Below are 12,099 nucleotides of genomic sequence, written 5' to 3' on the forward strand. Positions count from 1 at the left end.
ATGTTGAGACAATGCATTGACGTCCATCCCGTTATGTCATCCGTTGTCAGAGGAAAGAGGTCTGTTTCAGCCATCGAAAGGAGGGTCCTTTTGAGTTGTAGCTGGAGGATGTCACCTGGATGGACACCTGTTGGTGGGCAACCTGAGTGACTGGACACCTGTTGGTGGGCAACCTGAGTGACTGGACACCTGTTGGTGGGTAACCTGAGTGACTGGACACCTGTTGGTGGGTAACCTGAGTGACTGGACACCTGTTGGTGGGTAACCTGAGTGACTGGACACCTGTTGGTGGGTAACCTGAGTGACTGGACACCTGTTGGTGGGTAACCTGAGTGACTGGACACCTGTTGGTGGGCAACCTGAGTGACTGGACACCTGTTGGTGGGTAACCTGAGTGACTGGACACCTGTTGGTGGGTAACCTGAGTGACTGGACACCTGTTGGTGGGCAACCTGAGTGACTGGACACCTGTTGGTGGGCAACCTGAGTGACTGGACACCTGTTGGTGGGCAACCTGAGTGACTGGACACCTGTTGGTGGGCAACCTGAGTGACTGGACACCTGTTGGTGGGCAACCTGAGTGACTGGACACCTGTTGGTGGGCAACCTGAGTGACTGGACACCTGTTGGTGGGCAACCTGAGTGACTGGACACCTGTTGGTGGGCAACCTGAGTGACTGGACACCTGTTGGTGGGCAACCTGAGTGACTGGACACCTGTTGGTGGGCAACCTGAGTGACTGGACACCTGTTGGTGGGCAACCTGAGTGACTGGACACCTGTTGGTGGGCAACCTGAGTGACTGGACTTTCTTTTTTTTTTTTTTATGAAGGCTAGGTAGGGTTACCCTGCGCCATTTTACCGTTGGGGTGTTGGGATTTACACTAGTGTTTTTGTAGTCCCATCTCCCAGTGAAGATGTTAAATGGAGATATATGACATAATACAACCTGTACCAGTAGAGCCTATTTGCTGTACCTGTCAGCTTTATCAAGCACATTGCTGTACCTGTCAGCTTTATCAAGCACATTGCTGTACCTGTCAGCTTTATCAAGCACATTCCTTTCCATGTGTGCAGTAATTTCCGCTGCTAGTGCTCGTGGCTAATGAGGCTAGTGCTCGTGGCTAATGAGGCTAGTGCTCGTGGCTAATGAGGCTAGTGCTCGTGGCTAATGAGGCTAGTGCTCGTGGCTAATGAGGCTAGTGCTCGTGGCTAATGAGGCTAGTGCTCGTGGCTAATGAGGCTAGTGCTCGTGGCTAATGAGGCTAGTGCTCGTGGCTAATGAGGCTCGTGCTCGTGGCTAAAGTGTCCGTGATAAGGAGTGGGTTCCATGAATGCGATCATGCACATGCCATTGCAGCGTTAACAAAGAACACCATGTCTGACAGCCACCGGACCAGAGGTTGTCACAACTTTGATTTAGGTTTCTGTTGTCCTCTGGGTTTCTGTTGTCCACTGACTAGGGACACAGTTGAATTGAATCATCAAATCTCTCTTGAGGATTACATACATGGTTGTGTTAAAGAGATCTTGATGTGTTGTTAACAATGTAACCATTGTGTTATTCCGTCCTTCAAAAGTACATTATTGTTTTACATAGCTTTCATTTACCACCTCCTGAGAGTGAAGGGGAGGTTGTCATCCTGGGCCTAAAATGGCTGTCTGAAAACCGGTTATTGGAGGGAGCTAGACAGTGACCTTCATCTCCTGGCAATAAGTGGAAAGAGTACTGTATTCAACTGAAATGTGTCTTCCCCATTGAACCTAATCCCTCTGAATCACAATAAGGTCACTTAGGGTGCGTTTACACATGCAGACCAATTCTGATAATTGATTCACTCATTGTTATTTTGACCAATCAGACCAGCTCTGAAAAAGATCTGATGTGTTTGGTCAAAATACCGATTTTGTGTGTAGGGGGGCTGAATCGGGCTGCGTTTACACTGTGTAAACACAGCCGAAGGCTCCCACCTCTGATGACAAAGGAACATGTGAAAGCCCAAAAGTGATGTACTATTGTGAAAGTGATTCAGGCGAATGTGCCAGATTTGATCACATTTGGGAGCTCTCTCCTCTTGTCAGAAATCTAGGCTACTTCTATTTTAACTTTCCTACTTTACTTTTGGTATTTTATTACTATGTCATGAAGGGAGAACTGCAATTACTAAATGCTTTCTGCCGTACATCTTGTCTCACTTTGATTGCAGTATCCCTCTGTTAAAAGGCCTGCATATTGAATATGCTTCCAATTACCACCTGTATTGACCAATGTTTCGATCCACAAGGGTCTTCGTGAGGTCAAACTGTTGTTTTAAAATGTGCAGTATACTTCATTATCCCAGCAATTAGGTTTTTTAAGGGTGTGCGTATGACCATCTGTATTACATGTAATAATTAAAACTTGGCCTGTAAGGGCTTTTGTCAATCCCGTAACTGTATCGAACCGCTTGTCTTTTCAGTTCGCTGTAGCGAGCGACTGGAAAGAGCTGCAACAAACACTCAAACTGGACAGTTTTATCTCAATCTCTTCTTTCAAAGACTCCATCATGGACACTCTGACTGACAGTTGTGGCTGCTTTGCATGATGCGTTGTTATCTCTACTTTCTTGCCCTTTGTGCTGTTGTCTGTACCCAATCATGTTTGTACCATGTTTTGTGTTGCTACCATGCTGTGTTGTCATGTGTTGCTGCCATGCTATGTTGCCTTAGGTCTCTACGTGGTGTTGTGGTGTCTCTCTTGTCGTGATGCGTGTTTTTTCCTTTTATGTAATTTATTTTAAATCCCAGCCCCTGTCCCTGCAGGAAGTCTTTTGCCTTTTTGTAGGCAGTCATTGTAAATAACAATTTGTTCTTAAATGACTTGCCTAGTTAAATAAAGGTTAAATAAAATAAATACATGTAGTGTAATTCATTTGCCCTCCCACTTTGGCTTAATCGTGAACGTATCATGCATATTCGTCCAACTGAAAGAACATTGCTTCTAATGGACAATAAGTATACCATTTAAAGAGGAAAATATTGTATGTTGTGAGGGCTAGTTACATATTTGACAGTACATATTTCCTGTAGAGGCTATGGCACAACATTGTCGTAGGAAGGAGTTTGGGAAGGACAGGAGTACTGTGAGGTCTTGAGAAAAAGACATGCTTTTTTTCAACCTACATCAGCCTCCTGTCAGGAAGTGGTTCAATTGTTTGCTGTTTGTCTTCCACAGCCTGCTGTTCTTTCTCTCCCCTCACACATTCCGTAGCCTGCTTCTGTCACTGCTGTTGTGTCACCTCTAGTTCATAAGGTAATGCTTAATGTTGACATTGTCATTATTTAATCCAGTGTATGAAATGGTGACTGATCTGCCCAGGGTTGTGTGTTTTTCAGAGTTTCACTGACCCAAGTGAAGACACCATTGTACTTTCTATGTTTCCCTCAAGATGGCCTAATTCTGTGTGGCTGGTTGACACAAGTCCTGTAGGGCTTGCTGGAGATTAGCGAGGTTGTTACCCTAAATAAACACACTGAATATGGCATGCCCCGCAGCTTCACATTGTTTGTACTGAGTACAATGTCTAGGTTTATCCCCTTCGTAGTGTCATATTGCTAGTTTTCTGCCTCGGGCTCTTAATACAAACTTAACTCTATATTTTTCTGTACATGAAAGTAACAAGATGTCATAAGTAAGAACTGACTTGCCTAGTTAAGTAAAGGGTTAAGAACATTCTTATTTACAATGACGGCCTAGGAACAGTGTGTTAACTGCCCTTTTCAGGGGCAGAACGACCTTTTTCAGCATGGGGATTTGATCTAGCAACCTTTCGGCTACTGGCCCAACGCTCTAACCACTAGGCTACAGCCCTGCTCTTGTTTCATCCATAAGCTCTGAGGGAGTAGGCTTCACAAGTTAATGTTTGACCGGCTTCAGCTTTAGGATGAGTCAGAATGCTTAACTGTGGTCTTTTTTTTGTAGTGCAGAATGTTCTAACTTGCTCTCTGTGTGCTAAAAAGGTAAAATATCAACTGGTACTGGGCACTCCTACCAGAGTGGACAGAAATCGTCCCACAGCGTCAAGCTGATGACCCCCGCCATGCTTGGTGGGCACATTCCAATATTAATTTGTGAGAATGTGGTGCTTATTAGAGCCTGTTAGCCTGTCACTATCACCCAGGGTCTGGTGACGTTTTGTGGCATTTCTCACTGACTGCTCTGCAGTCGCTGAATATCTCCACCTTTTCACAAAGCTCTTCCTCTCAATGTTGGTCTGATTTGTCTTAACAGAGACATTCTCTCTCATCTTGGGACCTTGAGGAAAGTCCTGGAACTAAGGATGAGCAAATCTGCATCTCCAATTATTTGTCTTAATGCATGTCAGGATTTTCCCTTGTTGAGGCCAGTTGACCTAGGCACTAAAATGGAGGTCATGCTGAAAAGAATACGTATCCCAAATGCACTTACCCGGTCTTGCAGTCAAATCTTCTTACTGAGGTTTTTAACCCCTCCCTAATAAGCACCCTCCCTCTCTCTGTCTTTTCCCTAATGGAATGCCTGTCTATGATTGGGTGCAATGGAGATTAGTTGCCAGGTATAAAATGGTTTGTTACCATGTGAAGTAGACTAAGTCTGTCCTGAATGGTGCCACATACAGTATAGCTGCCATACAGTTAATTGGGAAAGTATTCAGACCCTTTCCCACATTTAGTTATGTTGCATCCTTTAATTTTTTTAACGTTTTTTTAAACGGCCAATTGTTGACACATTTGAAAAATGTATTAAAAATAAAGAACAGATATCTTATTTATGCACCGCAGCGCTTGAGGCGTCACTAGAGTCCCGGGTTCGATCCCGGGCTATGTTGCATCCGGACGTGACCGGGAAACTCATGAGGCTGCGCACAATTGGTGTCTTCCGGCTTAGGGGAGGGTTTGGCCGGCTGGGATGTCCTTGTCCCATGGCGTTCTAGTAACTCCTGTGGCGGGCCGGGTGCCAGTTGTACGGTTTTTCCTCCAACACATTGGTGCCGCTGGCTTCCAGGTTAAGCCAGCAGTGTGTCAAGAAGCAGTGCGGTTTGGCAGAGTTTTGTTTTTGGAGGATGCCTGGCTCTCGACCTTTGCCTCTCCCGAGTCTGTACGGGAGTTGCAGTCTTCTCCCATTGCTCGAAATTGAGCCCAGGTGCATCCTGTTTCCATTGCTCATCCTTGATGTTTCTACAACTTGATTGGAGTCCACCTGTGATTTTTAAATTGATTGGATATGATTTGGAAGGCACAATGTCTATATAAGGTCTCACAGTTGACAGTGCATGTCAGCGCAAAAACCAAGCCATGAGGTTGAAGGAATTGTCCATAGAGCTCCAGAGATAGGATTGTGTCGAGGCACAGATCTGGGGAAGGGTACCACAGTGGCCTCCATCATTCTTAAATGGAAGAAGTTTGGAACCGGCAAGACTCTTCCTAGAGTTGGTCGCTCGCCTAAACTGAGCAATCGGTGGGGAAAGGGCCTCTGTCAGGTTGGTGACCAAGAACCCGATGGTCACTCTGACAGAGCTCCAGAGTTCCTCTGTGGAGATGGGGGATCCTTCCAGAAGGACAACTATCCCTACAACACTCCACCAATAAGGCCTTTATAGTGGAGGGGCCAGACGGAAGCCACTCCTCAGTAAAAAGCACATGACAGGCCGCTTGGAGTTTGTCAAAAGGCACCTAAAGGATGCTATGGGGATGTTTTTCAGCGGAAGGGACTATGAGATTAGTCAGGATCGCGGGATTTTTTTATTATTTAGCCTTTAATTTAACGAGGCAAGTCCGTTAATAACACGTTCTTATTTACAATGAGTCTACCCCAGCCAAACCCGACGATGCTGGGCCAATTGTGCACCACCCTATGGGACTCAGCCTGGATACAGCTTGTGATACAGCCTGGAATCGAACCAGGGTCTGTAGTGAAAACTCCAGCATTGAGATGCAGTGTCTTAGACCTCTGCAAAGCTGAATGGAGCAAAGTACAGATCCTTGATGAAAACCTGCACCAGAGTGCTCAGACTGGGGCGAAGGTCCACATTCCAACAGGACAACGACCCTAAGCACACAGCCAGGACAACACAGGAGTGGCTTCAGGACAAGTCTCTGAATGTCCTTGAGTGGCCCAGCCAGAGCCCGGACTTGAATCCGAATGAATATCTCCGGAGAGAACTGAATGTCTGTGCAGCTCCCCATCCAACCTGACAAAGCTTGAGAGGATCTGCAGATAGGAATGGGAGAAACTACCCAAATACAGGTGTGCCAAGCTTGTAGCATCATACCAAAGAAGACTATGTTGTAATCGCTGCCAAAGGTGCTTTAACAAAGTACAGAGTAAAGGGTTTGAATGAGGTCGACCAATTATGATTTGTTTTCAACGCCGATACCGATTTATTGGAGGATCAAAAAAAGCCGATACCAATTAATCGGCCATTAAAAATGTTTATATTTTTAAAATATTTATGTTTCTAATAATGATAATTACAACAATACTGAATGAACAATTAACACTTATTTTAGGTTTAAAATAATACATATCTATTTAGTCGCAAATGAATATTGAAACATGCTCAATTTCGTTTAAATAATGCAAAAACAGTCTTGGAGAAGAAAGTAAAAGTGCAATATGTTCCATGTAAAAAAAGCTAACGTTTAAGTTTCTTTCTCAGAACATATGAAAGCTGGTGCTGGTTCAATATTCCCAGTTCTTAAATATTCCCAGTTAACAAGGTTGTAGTTATTATAGGAATTATGACCCGTTGACTATTTCTCTCTATACCATTTGTATTTCATATACCTTTTGACTATTGGATATTCTAATAAGCACTTTAGTATTGCCAGCCTAATCTCAGGAGTTGATAGGCTTGAAGTCATGAACAGCGCTGTGAATCAAGCATTGCTAAGAGCTGCTGGCAAACGCAGTAAAGTTTGAATGAATGCTTATGAGCCTGCTGCTGCCTACCACCGCTCAATCAAATATCAAATCATAGACTTAAATATTTCTGGTTAATTATATTATAATTATTTATTTTATTTCACCTTTATTTAACCAGGTAGGCTAGTTGAGAACAAGTTCTCATTTGCAACTGCGACCTGGCCAAGATAAAGCATAGCAGTGTGAGCAGACAACACAGAGTTACACATGGAGTAAACAATTAACAGATGGTCATGTACAGGTAGAGATATTGGTGTGCAAAAGAGCAGAAAAGTAAATAAATAAAAACAGTATGGGGATGAGGTAGGTAAAAATGGGTGGGCTATTTGCCGATAGACTATGTACAGCTGCAGCGATCGGTTAGCTGCTCAGATAGCAGATGTTTGAAGTTGGTGAGGGAGATAAAAGTCTCCAACTTCAGCGATTTTTGCAATTCGTTCCAGTCACAGGCAGCAGAGTACTGGAACGAAAGGCGGCCAAATGAGGCGTTGGCTTTAGGGATGATCAGTGAGATACACCTGCTGGAGCGCGTGCTACGGATGGGTGTTGCCATCGTGACCAGTGAACTGAGATAAGGCGGAGCTTTACCTAGCATGGACTTGTAGATGACCTGGAGCCAGTGGGTCTGGCGACGAATATGTAGCGAGGGCCAGCCGACTAGAGCGTACAGGTCGCAGTGGTGGGTGGTATAAGGTGCTTTAGTGACAAAACGGATGGCACTGTGATAAACTGCATCCAGTTTGCTGAGTAGAGTGGAAGCAATTTTGTAGATGACATCGCCGAAGTCGAGGATCGGTAGGATCGTCAGTTTTACTAGGGTAAGTTTGGCGGCGTGAGTGAAGGAGGCTTTGTTGCGGAATAGAAAGCCGACTCTTGATTTGATTTTCGATTTGGAGATGTTTGATATGAGTCTGGAAGGAGAGTTTAGTCTAGCCAGACACCTAGGTACTTATAGATGTCCACATATTCAAGGTCGGAACAGTGCAGGCAGCGAACTGTTGAAAAGCATGCATTTGGTTTTACTTGCATTTAAGAGCAGTTGGAGGCCATGGAAGGAGTGTTGTATGGCATTGAAGCTCGTTTGGAGGTTAGATAGCACAGTGTCCAAGGACGGGCCGAGCATAACAACCAAGTCCTCGTCAGATAAATGTATACAGGCCACTATCATACAGTAAAAAAAACTACATCTCTAGACTAGCTGTGAGTTTGCACTCTGTTGACCATTATGAAAGCTGGTGAAATGGGTCTAGACTCTAGAGGCTTAGCAGTCAGGCAATGAGCATAATGTCATAACATCTGCACGACCTTTCACTGACACAAGTGAGTAAAATCTAACTTCTAGGCCCAATGTGTTTGGAAATTAAGACAAATGTTTGGTTGTTTGGGGCCTGCAATAGGGGAGAGGATGGAAAATGGTGTTGGGGTCCTCCTGGTTGTCGGTCTTTGAGTGTTTGGGCGAGAGCAGCACCCACCCCTGCTGCTTGGCTGCTGTCCATGTGCCTAGGACCCTGGGAATGAATCGTGCCTGGGCCCTGTCTTTCTTTGAAGCCAGCGAGGAATGCATGGCCTTTTTTTCCCGGACAGCACTAGCTATCTGTGGTGAAATGTTCCCTCTGCCACAGAGCTCATTGTGCATCAGCAAGGCGGACAGACGTCACAGGCATGCGATCGCCGGCTCTCTGCTTGGTCTTGGGGGGACTCTTTTCTCTGGAACTCTTCTTTACATCTTCTCCTGGTAACTTGTTTTTTTGTTTTGCTCCTTCATTGTCCTCGTTCTAACCCTAATAGTTTTATTAAAGTCAAGTGTTTAACTTGGAAATTTGGTGTCATTTATTATTTTTCTCATACGGAATCTAAAACGTGAACAAATTGGTCAGTGGATTTGGTAAGTTGTTTCCGTCTGGTGCTCTTCAAAGATAATTATATTTTAGATCTGTTGGTATAAGTTGAGTCGACTCTAATGGAAGTCACTGTGATGGTTTGTTCAGTTTGCTGGTGTGCGTGTTAGTGTATTTGTCTGGGACATTTAGCCTCTGTCCTCTCTGTACATTTTGTCACCGGCTGTCCTTCCCATCACTTCCACATGAGCGCTGGCCTGTTTGGTCCCGTTAATGTGTTCTAGCTAGCAGTTCAGGACTGGGGAGAAGCCTGGCAGGCCCAGGCAGCCGCTGCACATGGCGAAACGGGTGTCCCTCCACAACACACACAAACAAACCTCTTTTAACATCACTAACTAGACCTGGGAGGTCTGTATACGTGTGCATGTGTACCTGGTAGCTGGAGATTTCCATACAGTCTGCTGCAAACCAGGGGGCTAGGGTGATCTCTGTCACACTTTGGGGTGTGGTGGGACTTAAAACAGAGCTACCTCAACCACCATTCAAAATGGCTATTTGACCGATTTGTTTGTTTATCTGTGTTGGCCCATGAGGGAGTGAACCCTGGTCGGCATGGAGGACTGTGGTGCTCATTGGCTTGTCTTTGTGTTGGCCACACTGATCTGTTTGTATGGGTGACTGTAATCGCCAGGAGGCCTGCATTCTTCTTAGTCTACCATCACCCCACATTAAGGCCGCCTGTTGGTGGACTTTATCATTATTTTGATGTTGGGTAATATCTGTATTGTAAACACCATTTTGGGCAGAAAGACAAGTTTCACTGTTAATGAAAGCTTAGTGAATCTCTTCTGTTGCAGGAACATAAACAAGGCCAACATGAAATTAAAATATTTAAGTTATTGGAGAAAGGTGTTTTGGAACTTGTTCTTGCTCAAATGTCCTTGATTTTGGATTGGATCTTGGATGTTTGAGGGGCAGCTCTCGAGGGGAACTTGTATGTCTTATAAAATTCTATTGAAACAATAAAATAAACCACAGATTACTACAGGGGCTCCCAAGCGGTGCAGTGGTTTAAGGCACTGCATCTCCGTGCAAGAGGCATCACTACAGTCCCTGGTTCGACTCCAGGCTGTAACACATCCGGCCGTGATTGGGAGTCCCATAGGGCGGCGCAATTGGCCCAGCGTCGTCCGGGGTAGGCCGTCATTGTAAATAAGAATTTATTCTTAACTGATTTACCCTGTTAAGCAAATGCATGTTTTTAAATCCTTTCTGTATCTAACACCAAACACTCAACATATTATATAATTTCAGTAAAAAAAAAAAACGTTTTAATGTGGTCACTATGTTTTTCATTAGGTCTAGTCATTCAAACACATTCATTGAGTACGGTGTATGTTTTTGGTTGGTTTCCTGATAAGTTAAACCAACACACAGTGCAACATGCAGTGCTTCAGTTTTGGATAACCATAAAATAGTCATTACACACATGACTAATCCCCAAATACAGTATGTTTGCCAAGTAGATATGGAATTCCAGGCATTTTCTGTGCGCTCTGATGTACACCTCAAAGTTGTAATTAGGGTCTGGTTTCACAGGCACCTCTAACAGGTGTTCCATGCTGTACAGTGCCTTCAGAAAGTATTGACACCTTGATTTGACACATTTTGTACATTACAGCCTTATTCTAAAATGGATTCAACAGTTTTGCCCCCTGAATCTACACAATTTATTACAAATACAAAAATATTACATTTACACAAGTATTCAGACTCTTTACTCAGTACTTTGTTGATTCACTTTTGGCAGTGATTACAGCGTTGTCTTGGATATGACGCTACAAGCTTGGTACACCTGTATTTTTGGAGTTTCTCCAATTCTTCTCTGCAGGTTTCCTCCAGAAGTGGCGCTTGGCATTCAGGCCAAAGAGTTGAGTCTTGGTTTCATCAGACCAGAGAATCTTGTTTCTCATGGTCTGCGAGTCTTTAGGTGCCTTTTGGCAAACTCCAAGCGGGCTGTCATGTACCTTTTACTGAGGAGTGGCTTCCGTCTGGCCTCTAACATAAAGGCCTGATTGGTGGACTGCTGCAGAGATGGTTGTCCTTCTGGAAGGTTGCTCACCTCCCTGACCAAGGCCCTTCTCCCCTGATTGCTCAGTTTGGCCTGGCGGCCCCCTCTAGGAAGAGTCTTGGTGGTTCCAAACTTCGTCCATTTAAGAATGATGGAGGCCACTGTGTTCTTGACCTTCAATGTTGCAGAAATGTTTGGGCATCCTTCACCAGATCTGTGCCTCAACACAGTCCAGTTTCTGTGCTCTACAGACAATTCCTTCGACCTTATGGCTTTGTTTTTGCTCTATCATACACTGGCAACTCTGGAACCTTTAAAAGGTGTGTGTGTGTGTGTGTACGCCTTTCCAAATCATGTCCAATCAATTGAATTTACCACAGGTGGACTCCATCCTTGATATGTTTCTACAACTTGATTGATCAATGGGAACAGGATATGCCTGAGCTCGTTTTCGAGTCTCACAGCAAAGGGTCTGAATACTTATGTAAATAAGGTATTTCTGTTTTTTATATTAAATACATTTGCAAATTTAAATAGTACCCGCTAAACACCAGTCTCAACATCAACCGTGAAGAGGCGACTCCGGGATGCTGGCCTTTAAGGCAGAATTGCAAACAAAAAGCCATATCTCAGACTGGCCAATAAAAATAACATCTTAAAATGGGTAAAAGAACACAGACACTGGACAGAGGAACTCTGTCAAGAAGGCCAGCATCCCGGAGTCGCCTCTTCACTGTTGATGTTGAGACTGGTGTTTTGCGGATACTATTTGATAAAGCTGCCAGTTGAGGACTTGTGAGGCGTCTGTTTCTCAAACTAGACACTCTAATGTACTTGTCCTCTTGCTCAGTTGTGCACCGGGACCTCCCGCTCCTCTTTCTATTCTGGTTAGAGCCAGTTTGCACTGTTCTGTGAAGGGAGTAGTACACAGCGTTGTGCGAGATCTCCAATGGCAATTTCTCGCATGGAATAGCCTTCATTTCTCACGACAAAAATAGACTGAAGAGTTTCAGAAGAAAGGTCTTTGTTTCTGGCCATTTTGAGCCTGTAATTGAACTCACATGCTGATGTTCCAGATACTCAGCCTGTCTAAAGGCCAGTTTAGCTGTGCCAAGATAATTGCAAAAGGGTTTTCAAATGATCAATTAGCCTTTTAAAATTATAAACTTGGATTAGCTAACACAACATGTCATTGGAACACAGGAATGAAATTGTATGCAGAGAAACCCTGCAATTCTCTGAGAATTT

At 44.3% G+C, this 12,099-nt stretch overlaps 1 protein-coding gene across 2 annotated transcripts in view; it reads left to right on the forward strand.

Annotated features, from left to right (window-relative positions):
* Positions 1 to 12,099, forward strand: part of LOC118373492 (protein Shroom3-like) — a 32,744-nt gene that overhangs the window by 9,115 nt on the left and 11,530 nt on the right. The window lies entirely within an intron of this gene.

Source organism: Oncorhynchus keta, chromosome 11, assembly GCF_023373465.1.
Source record: "Oncorhynchus keta strain PuntledgeMale-10-30-2019 chromosome 11, Oket_V2, whole genome shotgun sequence".
Lineage (NCBI taxonomy): Eukaryota > Metazoa > Chordata > Actinopteri > Salmoniformes > Salmonidae > Oncorhynchus > Oncorhynchus keta.